The following is an 18,550-nucleotide window of genomic DNA, read 5'->3' on the forward strand; positions in this document are numbered from 1 at the left end:
TTAGATGAATATTTCTTTCTTAAATTTGAATTTTTGCTGTAAATATCACCCTTTGCATTCACTTTCTATGGTCATATTATCTCCTAGGATAAGGTTTCTTTTACTTATACTTCAGTACAAAATATGCTGCTAGGAAAGTCAGAAGAAAAGTAATTTTTAATCTATTTGCATGTATTAACTTTTTTTTTTCCATATCAGATCATTACAAAAGAAAATTTAGGACAAACAGACATAATTTTGTCTAAATATTAATGAGATTTAAGGACTAAGTTGCATTTGAAAAATTTCTGGAAAAGCTAAAATTTTTAACAAATGTGGAAAACTCTGTACAGGTTGCTTACAAATGAAAAGAAAACCCAAACTGTCTCCACCCTCAAATCTACTCATATGCAGATATCAAATGTTATAATATTAGAAACTGAAGTAAGTAATAAAGCATTGTACAAGCAATATCTGTATAAGAGATTATAGGAATTGTGGTTTCAAAAAAACATATAATTTACAGTTTTTTAACTTTTTTTTGAATGTTTGTGTTTTTCAGTCTTGGATATTACTGTAAATTATGCCATAATTGCACATTATCCCATAGTTATCCTCCTAATGAATTATCATTCTTTACATGAGGAAATGTGTTTATGAAGAGAAATATAATGCAGCAACATCATTTTAATACACATAATTTTGGGAAAATGAATACACAATGAAGGCTCTCAATGGTTCCTGTAGTTTTTCTGAAATGTTTGTGAATCAGCTCATTGGGATGCAATTCATGCCACTTTTGTGTGACAGATTATTTGTAATGAGAACTGGGAATCCTGAGTCACTAAGTGGCTAGTCAATTTTTAAACTTCAAAGCAAAACTGAATTAAAAGAATTTTTTTATAATCTAACAGGTGCTCCCATAGCTTCATCTGCTACCACTGAGACTGTGAATCTCATATGTCTCCCCACCATGAATCTCTCTCCCTAGACTAGGATCTCACAGGTGTCCTGCTGTTTCCCCAAATGAAAAGTGTTAGACTTAATGTCATGAACTTGCTCCACTCTGTGGACACTGCTGTAGAATGTGCTACTGTAATTCACAGCCCTTGACTTCTCAGCTTGACCTTTCTCTACACAAAACTCTGTTATATCTTGTGTCTGCCAAACTCTTTCTTCTCTGATCTGTGATCTGGTCCTCACCTCATGGATTTTATGGTTGTGAATACATTTCCCTTCTCAACTGACTCACATGCCCCACCTGAAAACATGGGCGGGTTGGACCTTCAAGTACTGGTAATCTGTCTGAAAATAAAATGGGCTATTTATGCACCTCAACAGCTAGAGGAGGGCAAATTTACTTGAGCAAGATAATAGGGAGAGATGAGAAAAACCCTTCTACAATTTTTGCCTTCTTGGCTAACAAGAAGTCAGTGGCAGATATCTCTGAGGTTGAGACTTGAATGCTACTAGAAATCTTGCACTAGAAATTAATGTTGTCCCATCATGATGGTGGTGCAGCTGCTACAAATCTCTATTATACAGCAGCATAAAAAACTCAAAGGAACACAGCAGTTCAGGTATTGTACGATTATTTTATGTGTGATCACTGAACAGTATGGATTATCATATCCATTAAAAAAAAAAAAAAAAACTAAAAAGAATAATTTTTCTTTTGTTTGGATTCATGACTGAGTTAAGCTTGTTCACCATTATAAATGTAACATGTTGACTCTTAGGACTTTTTGTTTCATTGCATACTCAGCAACCGGAGTAAATTCACTGCTTTTGGAATATTAACAGGTGATAAAAGATAAACTGGATTGTTCCATAATTACAATGAATTAATTGCTTCTGAAAGCATTAGAAGTGAACGACTAGAGAACTGAGGAAAAGAAAACAGTAGACAGGGACAAAAAAGGAATTGTCAGTGTAGACACAAAAATTTTTATTTCTCTGTAACTTAGGGATCAAGTCAACCAAGTTTAATATGTGAAATAGATTAATCCCATATGAAAGTCATGTACTAATATAGAACTGCCCAAAATTTTGTTCTAAATTATCATTACAAATGAAAACATAAACAAAACAAAAATTAAACTCACAAGGAATGAAAATATTTAAATAATTGGTGGAAGTTATTCAGAAAAAGATCTATCCAAAGAATACTACAAACACTTATGTTCCTCACTATATGAGGAATAAAAAACTTTAAAAATTAATATTTAATGAAGCAAAAATATTAATATTTTAAACAACAAAGACTAAGAGGAAAAAAACCCTAAGAAATTATAGTCCATTTAGAATACAACTTGAGACCTGAAACGCAAACAAAAGATGAGAGCACCATAATGTGAAAGTCCTGTAGATCTCTATGATGTGAGAAAATTCTCTGTCATAAGACATGGCATTAGTAACAAAAGATTAAATAACAGGCTGATGATACAATCAAGGTTTTTAAGGCTGAAATTTAGAGTGATTAAAAGCATCTCTGTGAATTTGATTCTGCAAAAGTAATGGAAGTAAGGAATATGTTGCCACATAAGAATTTCATGTGATGTTACACTGTGTGGGAAACAATGCCAAAAAAAACCACACTTAAAAAAATTATCAGACACTGGCAACTCCTATTTAAAGGTAAATCTTGGGATGGAAGAAGAAGTAAATTCACAAAATGGCTGACTTTGGTCTTCCCTAAGTTCCTAGATCCTTTTAAGAGATTTTTGTCTCTCATAGAAAATAAAAATATACTTCATGAGGAGAAATTTGTCAGAATTTACTATATAAGATAAACTGCCTGAAAGGCATAATGTGATGCTCTGTTTTTGTAATCTGAAGAAAAACTTGACACTGATTAGTTAAAGGGGCTAAAGTACACCAAAAATTGGAACCTCAGACATTACAGAGATGACAAGCATTATAGGAATATTTCTTTGTTAACAATTCCATTCTTGTCCATAACAGGAAGTTGCAAGCTACAAGCAAACTTTGCAGACAAAAATTCTGTATTTTCAATGGACATGTAAAATACATCTTGTCCATCCCAACTGGCATAATTAAAGAAATTATATATCCCTGTAAGGTTATGATAATTTTTTTGTACAAATTACTTATTGAGTAGTTTCCCACAATCTACGTTTGTTTTCAACAAATGTGAAAAATGGTGAATATGTGTTTGTAGCTATCAAATTATAAATAATAGCAACTTTAGTTTAAATGAGAATTCTACTAGGGAAAAACACTGGCACTGTACAGCCTGTTAAAAGAAGGATATCGTGACAAAGGATAAATCTATTCCAGCATCCTAGTTCAGATTCGAAGAACTGAATTTGTTTCACATGTAACTAAACTAAAAAGACAAGTAAAATGTTCTAAATTGTGGCAATCTTCAGTTTTATTGGAGCTAAGGCTGTTCCACAGAAATTGCTATGCTTATGTATATGTATATGTATATATCTATATACACATATTTATATATGCATGTATGGATGGATATTATATATACACAGACAATACATACTGAAAAAGGGTTTGGATGTTGGTCTTCAGTCCCTGTTTCACTCCACAAGTTCATTCCTAGTGGCCATGGTACTCGTCATTAACGTAGGTACAGACAGAAGTATTTCATTAGTTCTCTGGAACCCTGTTATTGAACACGCTTCATCAGTCTAAACTTCTGTTTTAGCAAGCTTTAATGTCTGGAAGTGAAAGGCTGTTGAATATTTTTTCCGCATATTTTTGCATCAAACTTATTTATTACCACAGCATTTGCAGCCAAAATAATGCTGAGCCTCTGGATGCTTGAAAAACACAATATGCTAGTACTGATATTTCATATATAATATAAATAGTCAGTACAGCTTTAAAGGAATATTGCAGTATATTAATCAAATAAATATAATGATGAAATTACGGTCAGTTTGTTTGATACCTCATATAAAGTCTAAATTCAACCTTAAATTTCTTGAAACCCTTGATTTTCTTTGTTTGAATTTAAATTGGGCTATTTCAGGATGATTAAAATGTCGCAGACTTCTGCATTTGAGAAGTCTGCTACTATATCTTCAGGTTCCTGTTACATTTATGTTCTATCCCATCTGGACTATTTCTGATACTGAGTGATTATTACTACCGAAATATAAATCTCAAAAATATGGATATGCTTTACAATTATTTCTCAACATTTTAAAAACTGTCTTTCACCTGTGTTCTAAACAAGCCCTGCCAGTCTTCCATCTTCCCTGTGGATGATTGTGCTTTCTCACTAATGGAAAAACAAAAAAGTATGAGTAGTTTATAACTTCTTTCTCTAGACAATAAATTAGCCTCAATGAAAACTGTGTGGTAGCTCTAAGAAAACAAAGCAACACAGAATTCTATCACAATCCAAAAGGCACCTCAAAGCTTTTTTAGGACACCAAAAAGAAGAAAAGAAGCTTACCACTTTTTTACTTGTAATGAAAGGTTAAACAGAGGAAATATTTTCATGCATCAAAGTAAAGACTTGATTTTTAAAGCAAAATAAATATATAACTGAATTCATCAAGGGTGAAATTTGCAGTGATCCAGACATCCCTGGACCCAAGATTAGAGAAATCCTTCAGAGTAGTCTCTGTAATAAATATGGACAAAATACTCAGTGGGGGAATATTTATTTATTTCTACTCAGTGGAAGTTATTTTCCTAGGTGTTACATTGAGGCTAAAAGCTTTGGGGGACAATCAAAAGAAGGAAGACAAGATTAAAGTCTGTAGTTCTGTTTGTGGAAAAAAAATTTATTAATCTGAATAACAGATTACAATTACATTTTACTAAAGCAGAAAAATCGCAATTATGCAATTTAGTAAAAGATAAAAATTCAGAAGTAAGGAAGTGTAGCATGTTTTTGTTCAAGAAAAAATGGAAGAATTCATTTAGCTCTAAAGTAAATGTACTAATTTCTAATAGACAAATATATTTTTATTTTCAGGGCTTAAAAAATCCTCTAGAACTCACAAACATATTATAAAGTAGAGGGATTTAGAAATAATTAAGCAACTAATACCTACCAGTAATCTCACCGTATCGTTCTATATCTGGCTACTTAAGCATCTGGAAACAGGTCAGAGCAGAGTGGTCATTGTGCCCAATCCTATAAGGTCCTCCTGCCTCTTGAAACATTTTTTCAAGGGAACCCTAACTGAAATACATCTGTTCTTTAGAAGTTTTGCAGTGTTATCCAGTTTTTTGCTAGTCTGTAAACAGGAATCATGTGTTTTCTCTTATGCAGTTATTTTTGCTTATGCAGCTCCATAGATCTTATATGATTATAGTATAACAGTAAAATATGGGACTGAATTCAAATTAAAACCTTGCTTGCAGACTGAAACAATTACACTCTGCATTAGAGAAAAGAAATTACAGGAGTTTACATAGCTAAAACCTCACTGCAATGACAGTGAATTTATTCTGTTTTTTCATCTTAGAAATTTGAGTTCTGGTTTAATGTTGATTAGTGCCATATTATGGGATACCAATGCTGAAATGTAAGCAGCATCAATATCACTTCGTGTAAATATATTTGCTTTTGTTATAGGAAACAAATTACACATTCCACTTTAAATTGTACACTTTGGGGATGCCAATTTTAAGTTTTTAAAACAGTCATAAAGTAACAAAAGCTGTGAAGCAGAGAAACAGTCCAGTCAACAGTTATAGTTAAATAATATTGACAAAAACACCAGTGCAACAGAGCTGTCAAAAATCACTGTTGTAAGCAGATGGATTAGGGATTGAGAAGATATGGACTATGTTCCAAATAGAAACACCAATTTATCAGATTCTGACAACACTGAGTCTGCAGAAAACATTAAAAGGGAGGGCAGCCAAGGCTTAAAATAGGAAGTGATAATAAAAATAAAATAAGAAGCCAAAGAAAGCACTGAGTGGGAGGACAAAACCAGAAGAATTCTTTGCACTGATGTAAAGTCCAGTCAAATGGTAGTCAGTACAAAAAAGCATAAGGAAAAAAACATTAATACAGAAAAAACCATTAATACAGAAAAATATGAGTAAAGAAAAATTCTTTTCTGTCACAAAGTAAATGTTTCCCTTGCAGGATATTGTATGTTAAAGCAAAGCAAATTACATACCTTGTTGGTTTGTGGTTGGTTGGTTGGTTGGTTTTTTCGGGAGAGGGGGGATTGTTGGGGTTTGGGGCTGCATTTTTTGCTGGTTTGTTTAAGATTTTTGTTTGTTTGTTTTTTCTTGCTGTGTTTTGTTTTTTTAATCAGCTCTGTGTGAATGCTACTATACACTGGGAATTTAATTTCTTGAAAACAACTTGGTGTGTTTTTAAACATAATTTTAAACCACTTTAAATGTGCTTGAAACACATTCGGTGAATTGGGCCTGTCTTATCTTTAAACTAAACTATTTTTCAAGATTAATTTTTTAAGCATGTTTTTAAGGTGAAATACCATATATAGGCATTTAAACCAGTATTCAGTGTAGGAATCTACAGAAGTCTGTCTAGGCTTGTAATTGATGGATGAAAAGAAGGGAAAAGAAAAATACTGTTATGGAAAAAAGGGTTAGTGTTGAGCATCTGTGCATATATCATCAATTGTACTGCAGGTGTTTCTGAAAGGCAGACACCCACTCATAGCCTGTGTTTGTGAGACACGTAGCACTAAATTATGCAGTTCTCATTCCAAATCCATTAAGGGTACTCTAAGGCTTCAAGTAATATCAGTAATCCAAGTCAATGTTTACATAATTTTACATCAATTGTTAGGAGTCTGCATTAAAAAGGGCAAAATCAGAACCTAAAATTACAGTCAAATGGATAAGGAAATAATGAGGGGCCAGCCAATGAAACCTACAAAGTAAATTAAAAAAGCAGGTCTAAAAAAACTGCCTTTCTGGCCAGTGTCAGGTAGTCAGGGAAGTTGAAAGCAAAATGCTTGTCATAAAGAAAAAGGCTCAAAATAGGTAAAAATTGTAAATCGTTTACACTTCTCAGAAAAAAAAAAGTGGGTACCGGCATCCCCTGAAACTCAGGTGTGAAATAGTGATTGTGGTTGGTAGTTTGGTGTAAAAAAGGAAAAAAATTAAAAATATAGAGGATAAATTAATAGAATTATCAATATTGAGAGTGACCTTACATATTACATTAAAAAAAATATTTAGATTAAACCTTTTGAGAGTACTTAATGAAAAATGAAGTCAGTGCTGCTAATTCCTGTTGATTTGATTTTTTTTTCAGTACTGTCTATTACAAGTATTCTAATTTTCTAATAAAGGGTATGCATGGTCCTTCCATGTGCCTTTCATTCTTTACTCACTCCTTTCACGAGTCTGTTGTGCCCTGAAGTGCTAAGAGGCAACTGACCAGACCAATACTGGGAGCTCTGTGTTATGCAGTCTCTCCTCTCTGAGGAATGCAAGAAGGATTCTGACTGTCAGACAATCAACTCACCAGCTCTTTTCAATATTCTGAAAACTTCCTTGAAAGTTCTGAAGCAAAAGAGCTTTTAAAAATCTTGCCTGCTCTAGTTTTTGAAATATTAGGCTGATACTTTACATAAGTATATATCTGTAGGGGATTTTTTCTACAGTGCATCCTTTAATTTAAAACAAGATTGATTGTTTTCCAAAATAACAGTCTCTTATTTCTCATTAGGAAGGGCTAGATAAACAAAGATGATCTAGATTTGGGACACTTTCTTCATCTAGCAGCACCTAGAAACTGAAAAGCCTCAAGGAACATATCCTGCATGAAAATACCTAATTTCTATAAAACATTTGGGTTGGGTTTTTTGAGGTGAGCTATATATATATTGCTTGTTTGTTTGTTTTAGGTTTTTTTTTTTTTTTTTGGAGGTGAGGTGGAGGAGCTTTGGTTGGGTGGTTGGTTGGTTTTTTTTTCCCAATAATGTTACTTAGGCTTTTGGCTGTTGGCAGGTGGGAGAAGGAGGGGTTAGGATGTCCCACAGAAATAAATATTCATCTTTCTGCTTTGTAATTAAATTACCTTTTTGACACCCATAGCTTTGACTACTTCAGAAATGAAGAGAACAAAACAAAGGAAATAACTGAAATTAAATTCCAGTGGACAAAATTATGGAAAATATTAAAAGAATTTGTGCATTTTGCCTGTAAGATATGCTTGTGAGATTCCCTTATTTTTTTTTTATTTCTTGGAATTAAAGAAAAATTAAGCTTTTGCTAGTGAAGCAAACCATCATTTACAAAAACTTTCCATGTGAATGCCTTCCCTTCTTCCTCAACCCTTGCAGAATGGGTAATATGTTTGAACAACTAAGAAAACATACCAACTTAATCAAAACCGGGTATATTTCATATCTGTAAACATGTAGAAGAATCAAAACCTATGGAAAAAAGATTATTTTAGAAATCTAGCAAAAGCACAGGAAATATCCATTTGTAAAATGTCAGATGATGAATTGACTAAGTTTTTTACAGTTCAATAGATATTTTATTGTGCATCTGTTCTCTTCCAATCTGCTTTGTTCTTTCTGCAGCTGCAAAAATGAAAGAGGAGCCCTTGTTATTAGTTATTGAATTCAATGCCAGCAGCTCTTAGAATTTAACCTCAAGGTTAGTAAGGAACTAGTATATCGTTGGCTGGCTTTATTTTGGCTGGCTTTTTGTAGCATTCCCTGTTAATAGGACCCAAGAGACAACTGAATAGGCATAATCATATCAATAAAATGTGCTGTAATACTGCATAAACATTACTACAAACTGATCACCCTTATGAACATATCCAAAGGGACTTCACAGCCTTTGCAGCATTGTCAGAGATACTCATAAGAATAAGTTAAGGGGGAGAATAATTCTCCCTAAGACAGCATGTCTCCTGCTGTCCTCATGCACAAATGCTTGAGAAGCCAGAGTTCTAATTGTTCTGGAGTTTTGTGGTACCGTCTGGCACATTTAATGGAGTGTATTCAAAAGTAAAGCTCAGGCAGTCCGATACAAGCAGAAACACATGGCAAAATAGTCCTTGATTTTTCTAAAAACTCTGCTCAGTTTCTCCACAAAAAGTCTCTTGTTACCTTACAGTAAGTCTTGTTTTTGGAATTAATAAGGACAAATAATAGAGAAAGTATAAGGTGGTCAAATAGACAGTACAAAAATCTCAGAGGCATATTGTAATATTGATGTACTCCTTTCCAAGTTCTGGTAGATCATCTTCATGCTGGCATTAGTGAAATTTGAAAAGCAAGTTACAATTTATGGTCAAGAAAGATACAGTGATGAGGTGGGTTTTATGGGAAAAAAAAAATTATTAAACCAAAGGAACTTTAGCCCATGGCAATGTTACTAAATCTTCCTCATTAGAAAGTATGTCAATGAGCCTGAATTCTTAAATAAAGCATACCATTAGAGTTACCTTTTGCTATGATTCTTTACTTCCCTTAATAAAAAATAGTGAGTCATCTCTGAACAGCTGGTGGAGTTACAAGATTCAGATAAATGCTTCCCAAGCTGCAACTTGGCTACAACAGAAGAACATGACATGAAAAATAAATGAGCATACAAAAATGTGTAACACTACTTCTGTGAAATCTAGCATACTTCTTCCTTCAGAACTTCTTTTTCTTAAAAACAAAATCCAATCTTGAAACATAAATTTAGAGAATATCAATTTAAAATTTATTTTATAGACTTTTTAAAATTAAGAAATATGAACATTTATACTTTGGGTAGATCTTCTTGCAAATTGAATATCAATAGGAATATATTGGTGTTGTACCATTATTCAAGCCATGGTCTTCTGATTTCATGAATTAGTTAGATTGTTGACTCATGAAAGTAGACCAATCCCATTAGAAATAAATGAAAGATAGTAAAAGTAGAAGTACTGCTAAATTAGCTTGAGAGTTGTTTGTTGCTACTTGATACTATGAAGTATCTCTTCTCTCAATTGGTTTGTGAGGACTTCACAGTAGAAAGGCACAAGATACCACTTAGCACTAAGAGTTAAAGAACAGATGAGTTTAAACATATAAAAACAAAACAAGTTATTCCTGAATCAATACTACACATGCTGCATCAAATAATCTAGATGCAAAAAGGAATGGTTGGTGCTTAATACCAAAATCACAAATCACAGTTGGAAGCTCAGTCACTGGAAAATTATTTTACTGTCTGGATTGTATCTCAGACCTCAGAATACAATAGGCACAAATGGATATAACATTTATTTAATATATGACTATGTATTCTATTGCATATTTTAACCAAATAACACATTCAGGTAATGAAGTAATGAATTTATCATGACAAATTATACAGAACAGAGTAATTTCTCAATTATCATTGTTGTACTTATTTGGTATCATTCTTAAAAATCTTTAGGTGCTATTTCTTGTAAGTGTATATATATATTTTAGGCAGTATCCCATTTATCTATCAAAATATAACCCTTCCACCAAAATACTGAAGATATTAGTTTTATATTATACATAAAATAATTTGATTTGAGGTCAACTTTCATTCTATTTTAAAAGTTTAAAAGAGTTCAGAATCTAAGCAAACCAGTTTTATATAAAACAAGTGGGTTTTGGTTAATTGATTGTTTTTTACTTTCTCTTTCACCCTAATTTCAGAGAAAAAGATCCTTTAAAATGTAGCTGGAAATATTTTGTTGCTCTTTTGAGACCCTCCAGTGAACTGAAAAATCCATTATTTACTCAGCACTTCTCTTCAGCTTTGGTTATTTTTTTGTTTTTTTTTTTGTTTTGTTTTTGTTGTTGTTGTTGTTGTTGTTGTTTTTGTTTTGTTTTGTTTTGTTTTTTTTTGCACAGGTGTTTGACTGCCTGGGCTCCAGTGACCATGAAATGGTGGAGTTCAAAATCCTCAGGACAGGAAGGAGGATGCGCAGTGAGCTCACTTTGTATTTTAGGAGAGCAGATTTTGACCTCTTCAGGGATCTGCTTGATAGAGTACCGTGGGATAAACACCTGGAGGGAAGAGGTAAACCAGAAAGTTGGTTGATATTCAAGAATCACCTGCTCCAAGTTCAGAAGCAATGCATCCCAACAAAGAGGAAATCAGGCAAAAATGCCAGAAGGCCTGTGTGAATGAACAAGAAGTTCCTGGACAAACTCAAACACACACACAAAAAAAGCCTACAGAGGGTGGAAGTAAGGATAGGCAGCCTGGATGGAACACAGAAAAATTATCTGAGCAGTTGGGGACCCAGTTAGGAAAGCTAAAGTCTTCATAGAATTAAACCTGACCAAGGCCATCACAAGCAACTAAAAACACTTCTGTAGGTCCATCAGTTATAAACAGACGACTAAGGAAAACATGAGCCCTGTACAGAAGGAGAAAGGAGATCTGGTTACCTGGACCTGGAGAAGGCTGCAGAACTCAATGACTTTTATACCTCAGTCTTCACTGCAAGTGTAGTCACACTGCCTTAATCACAGAAGGCAAAGGCAGGTAGTGGGAAAATGAACAGAAACCCACTGCAGGAGAAAATCAAGTTTGAGAACATCTGAGGAATGTGAAGGTACACAAGTCCAAAGGACTTGATGAGATGCACCTGTGGATCCTGAGGGCTAAACCACTACTCATAGAAATTGAGAAGTCATGGCAGTAAAATGAAGTTCTCCCTCACTAGAAAGGGGGAAAATCTAAGTACCATTTTTGAAAAGGGAAAAAAGGAAGATCTCCCCCTTTCCCTATTTCTATCTCTCCCTCTCTACATTTACAGTTAAATGTTCCACACTACTGGCTTTGGCATATGGTCTCATTTGCACCTCAATTCGGCCAGAGGCAACTTTCTAATGATTTTAAAAATGTTGTATCAGCTGTTAAACAAAGACCACAGGAAGGTAGAAAGTTAGGATTCCTTTCAGCTTGTTTTTATGGTAGTTTTAAATCAGCTAAGTGCTTTAGTGTCAAATACTTGAGATGGAGTCATGACTGATGTATTGAAGAATTTTAAAAGCTGACAATATGCCCAATTATTTGCACTAGTTAAGGCTCTCTGACATTTTTATGCTCTTAGTCTCCAACCAGAACTTGTTTATTCTCTCAGAAGTTACATGTCAGTGGAGATTTTAAATACTGACACGTAATATTGACAAGAAACTACAAAATGTATCCCATAATAGCTTTTAAAACAAATTGTATGGCTCACTGTCTTGTTTCATACATCATTATTACAGTAGTCTATCAGGAAGGAAAGAGAAGAGAAAATATTAAATACAGTCTTAAGGCACAGAATTTCAGGGGGGAAAAAAAAAGCAAAAATTAGGGAGATAAAATGAGATGGAATTAGATGGCACAGTGTTATATAATGCTAGAAAACACCTCAAGTACTGTATCCTGTTTCCCCAACACCGGAAAAATTTTAACCTGTTGAAGCCAATCCAGAGAAGAGCCACAAAGTTGATCAGAGGAATGGAGAATCTCTGCTATATGGAAAGGCTGAGAGAATTGGGATTGTTCAGCCTGGAAAAAAAAGTTCAGGGTGACCTAATTGCAGCCTTCCAGTTTCTGAAGGGAGCTTACAGGAAAGATAGGCAAGACTATTTACAATGGGTTTAAATTGATAAAGAAAATGTTTCAATTAGATATTAGGAAAAAAAAAAAATACTGTTGGGTTGTTGAAGCCCTGGAACAGGTTTTCCAAGGAAGTTGTATACACCTCATCCCTGGAGGTATTCAAGGCCTGGTCTAGATGATGATTTCCCCAGCCACAGCAGATGGTTTGGAACTAGATAATCTTCAAGTTCCCTGTCCTGGGTAACCCAAAAGATTATTATAATCCATACCGACCTATACCCAAAATTGTTACTGTCTCTTTAAGAGCTGGTACTATGGCTGGGTATGGAACTGCTAGGGCCCAGCTTTGCCGGTCCCGTTCGAAAGTCAAACTACACCAGCCAAGTTCTCTTTTGACTGGTGGCTTCATCTCAAGGCATATACTTCATACATTTTGTGGTTTTCTTCTTTGTTTCTCCCTTGAATCTTGGACTGACTCAAGACAGATTCCAGGAGTGCCTGCCTGAAGTCCTGACCCCGTGCCCAAAAGAATGGAGTGCCTGCTCCATGTCCAAGTGCCCACAGTTCTCCAGCAAGGAGATATGGCACCAAGTCATTCCAGCCCAGCTGCTTTGCCTTGGCTTTCCTTGTCACCTCCTGCCAAGAGAAAGGCGAAGTCTCTTGATGAGTCCTAGCCCTTGACTGAGCACCAGCCACCAGAGTGTTCCAGCCACCTTTCCCAAAAGAGCTGCTGCTGTCAGGGAGATAAGTGAGGGGGGAAGGCTGATGCCTTTTTCCTTTTGTCTCCCGACATATGGTTGCCCATGGCAGCTGCCATCTTAGGAGGGGCCACTCTGCCATTTTAAGTTTCTCTTTGTTCCTGTGGGGAGGGGTTTGTGAGATCTAGCAGTTTTGTGTCTAGTGATTATTTACTGTTGGGTTTTTTTTTGCCTGTTGCTGTTTTTCTTCTTAGTAACAAGTACAACTCGCTAAACATTCATTACTGTGATACTATCTTGTTTTAATGTAATATTCTGAATTCAGAATAAATGCCTCTTTGTAAAATAGATCTAACATATTTTGCTGCTAAATTTCTAACTTTTTTTTTTCTACCAGACATCTTGACAGAATACTGGAAAAGAACAAGAGAAAGCAGAATATTATTTAGTATATAATACCATATAACTATGGATGTGCTTATTTACAATGCAAACTAGTAGTGATATGATTTTAGTATCTTTAGTTGACAGTACTTTCCCAACACAGCAGACATTTTCTATATACAAACTGAAACTTTTGTTTTCATCCTGAAATCAAGTCATAATCTGAATGTCTGAAAATATCCAGATTGTCAGTAGATTTGGCAAGAAATAGATACAAAGAAATCTTCCATTTCTCAAAAAGATACTCATGTTTCTCAGTTGGGAAAGAGAAAATGGTTATGTCATTTAAATGGATACACTTTAAAAAGTACACTTTTAGAAAAGAAATCTGGCACTGTGTAGGAATTATCACATAGGAATATGTATGCCAATCTGCATTGTGATACACATGTGCATGCCACCAAATATGATATATAGGAATTTGTAATTAAGATATTGAAATGTATGGTTCTTCCGTGTCTAGGACCTGAAATTCACGTCTTACTTTGATCTTCTACTGAAACACCTAATTAATTTGACCTATTTTAATAACTCAGTGAATTTAGTAGAAATTCTAAGATTAAAAAATCAAAACAGTTGCACATGTAGAAGAATAATCATAGGTTTTGTTTGGATATGATATTTAAGATCATTGCATCCAGCCATTAACCCAGTACTTCCAAGTCCACAGCTAAACCATGTCTCTAACTGCCTCTTCTACAGATCTTCTAAGTATCCCCAGAGATGGTGACCCAACCACTCTCCTGATCAACTTGCTCCAGAGACTGACAGTCCTTTCAGTGAAGAAATTTTTCCTAATATTCAATATAAACCTCCCTAGTGCAACTTGAAGCCATTTCTTCTTCTCTTGTCCATTGCTACTTGGTAGAAGAGCCTGATCCCCACATGGCTACACCCTCTTTTCAGGATGTTGATGAATCCAGAGTCTAAAGGAATTAAAAGAGTTAAAAGTTTAGCTAGAAGGATAGAAGAAATATATAATTATTAAGAATTTAGCAAGAAGAGTAGAAGCATGTAGAAGGGTTAATTATTAATAGATGGAGCTAGTTAGAACTAAGACTCATAATTTGCTTGACTTTGTTGTATTTGTAGAAGCAGAATGGGAGGATGGGGTATTGTAAAGGTGAAAAAACCATGACTGCACCTGGGCCCCAAAACCAGCCAGAACCAGGTTGGGGAGCTTGGACTATGGCCAAGGAACCAGAGAGCCTGCCAACAAGACAAAAGTAAAAAGGTTACTGTGAAGAAGACGTCCCTTACTTCATCTCAGAAGACCACTGACCCATTTTGAAACCCATCAACTAATTTTAAATGAAGGACTGTGTAAGCATGAAAAGACTTTGAACTCAGTTTAATACATTTTAATAGGAAGCAGGGGTAGGCAGGGTTAGGTAATGTATATGTATAGGTGTTTTGGGTAATTATATGGATATATAAGATTTTTGGGAGTAAATAGAGAGCCAGAGCTCTCTAATTTTGCACACGTCTTTGGGAAGCTACTCTCTGTGTGTCCAGCACTGTCAATAAACATGCCACTTTCTAACTTTAATTACTTGGAGAGCCTGTTCCATGCTTCATTGAGAGGACAGTGATAAGGTCCTCTCTGAGCCTCCTTTTCTTCAGGTTGAACAACCCCAGCTCCCTCAGCAGTTCCTTGTAAGACTTGTGCTCCAGACCCTTCACAAACTTTGCTGTCCCTCACTGGGCACACTTTAGCACCTCACTGTCTTTCTTGTAGTAAGGGGCCTAAATAAGCACAAGATTCAAGGTGTGGCCTCATCAGGACCAAGTATAGCCAAAAATAATTTCCCTGGTCCTGCTGGATGCTCTTTTCTGATACAGGCCACGATACCATTGGCCTTCTTGACCACCCAGGCTGGCTCAAGTTAAACTGTCTGTCTGTCATGGTTTAAACTTCAACCAGCAACCAAGCACCACACAGTCTTGCTCACCCCCTCCTAGTGGGATGGGCAAGACAATTGGAAAGGTAAAATTTACAAAACTCATGGGTCACTATGAAGAAAGTTAATTAAATAAAGCAAAATCTGCACACACAAGCAAAGCAAAACAAGGCCTTCATTTACTACTTCCCATCAGCTGGCATGGTGTTTGGCCAGCTCTAGGACAGCAGGGCTCTGTCATGCATGAATCCAAACATCTCCACCTTCTTCCTTATGCTCCTCTCTCTATATACAGAGCACAATATCATAGAGATTGGAAATCCCTTTGGCCTGTTGGGATCTATTTTCTTGGCTGTATCCCCACCCAACTTCCCACTCACTCCCTGTCTTCTTGCCAGTGTGGCAGTATAAAAAATAGAAAAGACATTGACATTGTGCAAATGTTACTCACCAGTAACAAAAACACTCTATCATTTACACAGCTTTCAGTCCCTTTAAGATTCAGTTATTAAAATTATTAGATACTTCTGCTTGAAATTAAGGTGTAAACAAGACCATATGTTGAAGTCAGGAGTATGGAATTTTTATTTAACGACAAATGTGAGTTAGAGAGAAATTGAAAGAAATAGAGAAAAGAAAAAAGGAATAAGAGTAGAAATGTATATAATCTCCACAACAAACCTTGATTGCTGCAATTTCAGTGTCTGTTGGTCAAATTTGGTCACCATCTCAATCCATCAGTGTGGAGAAAAGGCACCAAAACAGCAAAGTTCCCTGGGTTATATTCACTCAGGTTCAAGTACCTCCCAGGGCAGGGAGTTTCACACTACATGATGTAACACTGTGGATCACAGGACACTTTGTGAGTCTTCCACTACAATTTCTAAGTTGTTACTGCTGCTTATTAGGTCAGTGCAGTTGAGCCTATTGTGGCCCATCAGCAGAGATGAATACCTTCAAGCTACAGTGTCAATGTCTCAGTACTTCCTGACAAGGGAATTATCACAGCTGAGGTCACTTGTGAAAGGACAAAGAGGCAGTACAGGGTTTGCCTCTTTCCTTAGCCCTTTCTTATCTCATTTAACACCCAGCTGTAGCCTGAGATCTTGAGTGTGCTCACATTTTGCACCTGGGAGGTTAAGAGGGCGATTGTTTGAGTCATTAACCAGTCCCCAAGCCCAAATCCAAAAGATAGCCCCATACTAGAAGAATTTCTAGTTCCACTGTGAATAAAATTAACTCTTTCTCAGCCCAAACCAACTCACTGTCTACCAGCATTCTCAGGTCCTTTGATGGGCAGCTGTCCAGCAGGATACAGCACTTTGCCTTGTTGAAACTAACACCACAGGCTTTGGTCCTGCAATCCAGATGGTCCATATCCCTTTGAAGGACCTTCCTGTCCTCTAGCAGATCAATGCTCCCACCCAATTTGGTGTTGTCTACAAACTGACTGAGGATGCACTCAATCCTCTTGTCTAGATCATTGATAAAGACATTAAACAGGACTGGCCCCAGTACTGAGTCTGAGATACCACTTGTGATCTGCTACCAGCTGGATGTAACTTCCTTCACCACCCGTCTCTGGGCCCAGTTATCCAGCCAGTTTTTTACCCAATGAACAGTACATGTGTCCAAGCCATGAGCAGCCACTTTGTCCCAAAGGATGCTGTGCAAAATGATATAAAAGGCTTTACTAAAATCCAGGTAGACACATCCACAGCCTTTCCCACATTTACTAAGTGGGTCACCTTGATATAAAAGGAGATCAAGTTAGTTAAGCGAGACAATAAGGGTGGATAGATGATTTTTCTCTCTGTCAGCAAAGTTCATTAAAGCTTTGAAGGGAGAATATACTGGTAGTCTATACAGATCCACAGTCCTTGGGTGAAATACTCTACTTGCTAATAAATTTTATGGGCTCTCTTTCAATGATAATTTTCTCCTCACTCTACAAGAGTAAGCTACCATCAATATGGTAGAAGATCCAATAACCACTCCTTAATTTTTCTTGATAGATCATAAAAATCAGAAGCAAGCTGAAATGGTTGTTGTACTTACCATTAAATCAAAGAGGACATGATTTATAACTGAAGAATTTTGTATTTCAAATGTTTTCTAAAAAAATGTAACCAAAGTGATTCCACTGTCACTCATTTATAAACTGTTCTGATGACATTCAGGAAAGTATAAACATGACCCATTATTTTTAAAGTAGTGATAATTTTGAATTAGTGATCACTCCATTAGTGAATAAGATTACTTTATACCATAGTGCTTACTTTATACTGAACACCTGGATTCTTGCAGATTCTATCCAAAACACTTTAGTGTCTGAGTGTAACAGCTGTTAATAAGAAGAAAGCCAAAATGATTTAAAATGGAAAACTATATTTCAAAACACTTGGATTGTTCAAAGCCTTAAAAAAAGGACAGCAACTTAGCAGCCAAAAATTAGTTTATAGCATGATGCAGTGGCTCAAAAGAAAGTCAACCCATAGAAGTGTAAGCTCAAGTAGGACAGCACAACTGAGACAACATGCCCATTTGTGGCACCAGTTTCTAAACCAGTGGTGGAACAATTGAGAAGTAGGCTAAAAATAATACACGACATCCACAATTTGTCTCATGATGAAAGCCTATGGAGGCTGAATTGGAGCTTAATGTTTTACTACTCTGCAGTGACAGCATTAAATAGATTACATTCTTGTTAATTCAGCACTTCATCACAATTTTATCATTAGATTGAGCTGGTTTTGGCACGACGCTTTAGCTTCCACCTGGGATATTTCACATGCACATTATAAATTACACATCTTTTTCTCTCATCATACTGCTCACTGTGGATTTTTTATCATTAATCACTATGATCAACAAAAATGGGAAGACTAAATTGATAATAAAAATGTTTATACCAGTACAATCAATTTGACATGCAAATACTCAGCCTTGCACTCAGTAGGAAGCTAGGAAAATAACTGGAATGTGGTCAAGAAGTTTGGT

General features: G+C 35.6%; 1 long non-coding RNA gene across 1 annotated transcript; it reads left to right on the forward strand.

Moving 5' to 3' along the window:
- Nucleotides 1-561: 561 nt before the first annotated feature.
- On the forward strand, nucleotides 562-9,914 carry LOC137475752 (uncharacterized). Its single transcript, XR_011000069.1, has 3 exons — nucleotides 562-1,559; nucleotides 8,505-8,580; nucleotides 9,419-9,914. It is a non-coding gene; the product is annotated as an uncharacterized lncRNA (long non-coding RNA).
- The last annotated feature ends 8,636 nt before the right edge of the window (nucleotides 9,915-18,550 follow it).

The sequence above is a fragment of the Anomalospiza imberbis genome, chromosome 1 (assembly GCF_031753505.1).
Source record: "Anomalospiza imberbis isolate Cuckoo-Finch-1a 21T00152 chromosome 1, ASM3175350v1, whole genome shotgun sequence".
Taxonomy (NCBI): domain Eukaryota; kingdom Metazoa; phylum Chordata; class Aves; order Passeriformes; family Viduidae; genus Anomalospiza; species Anomalospiza imberbis.